The following is a 1,131-nucleotide window of genomic DNA, read 5'->3' as shown; positions in this document are numbered from 1 at the left end:
GTAGCTGTGTTTATGCAGTTAAAGTCTTACAGACAATAATAGAAGTGATAGCTTATTGGCTTGTTTGATTCAGTTTTCGACCCAGCGGTTTTGATTGTACTTGCTGACAGGGTCGCTGTATCGACCATAGAACCCACGAAATGATGACTTAAGTCCAGATTGTCGACAATCTTGCTTAATTAACTTATATGTCTGTAGCTTGCCTCGTTTTAAAAACTGTCAATACGTAGAGCAAGCTCCTGATTAATAATTAAATATAAGAAGACAACCCTGAAGAAAAAATATATATCAGAATAGTCTGTGTCACGCCCTGCGTTGTTGCATGGGGTATCTGTAAACATGTTTTGTTTTGTTTTTTTCATACGATGCATGTTCAGTTCAAACATCTAAGTTTTGTAGCAGTGAGATATTAAATGAATGAAAGAAAGTAAACAAAAAGAAGTTTTTTTTAATATATGTACGCTAAAACTATTCTACTTCAGATATTGATTAAGGCTATTAGAACAAGCGAAAATTGATACTCACAATAGAGTTTTTTCTCGATCTAACGAATACTCATCTACTGCCAAATCAACATTGTGGTCAACGTTAACTTGAGTACCTTCTTAATTAATGATTAAAAGACTGAAACATTAAATTCTTTTACACGCATACACGCACACACACAACACACACACACACACACACACACACACACACACACACACACACACACACACACACCTTGATTGTTTTATTAAAGGAATAGAAGGGCTTCATGTTATAATAAATCGCACACCGACTTTACTAATCACACACCTTTCTTATTACTTAGCTTTTTATTATTTTTATGCCCCTCTCTGTAAACAAGGGAGGGCATATTGTGGGCATATTGTGTTGATGCTGTCGGTCGGTATATCGGTCCAATAACAGTTTCCGTTCATTTTGTTCGCAAAGGATGAACATTAGCAAACAGGTCAATCATGATAATGTGTTGTTCAAATTCGATATTAGGTACGATCATGCAATTTTCGACAGAGTGATGCTCCTTGCACATAGAACAATCCAAAATATTTGCAGTTTCCCCGCTCATTTTCATCGTAGAGGATGCATATATTTTAAGGAATTTACCATGATTATATCTTGGGCAAG

This window comes from Crassostrea angulata, unplaced genomic scaffold (genome assembly GCF_025612915.1).
Source record: "Crassostrea angulata isolate pt1a10 unplaced genomic scaffold, ASM2561291v2 HiC_scaffold_272, whole genome shotgun sequence".
In the NCBI taxonomy this organism is placed as follows: domain Eukaryota; kingdom Metazoa; phylum Mollusca; class Bivalvia; order Ostreida; family Ostreidae; genus Magallana; species Magallana angulata.
This window is presented reverse-complemented; position numbering follows the sequence as displayed.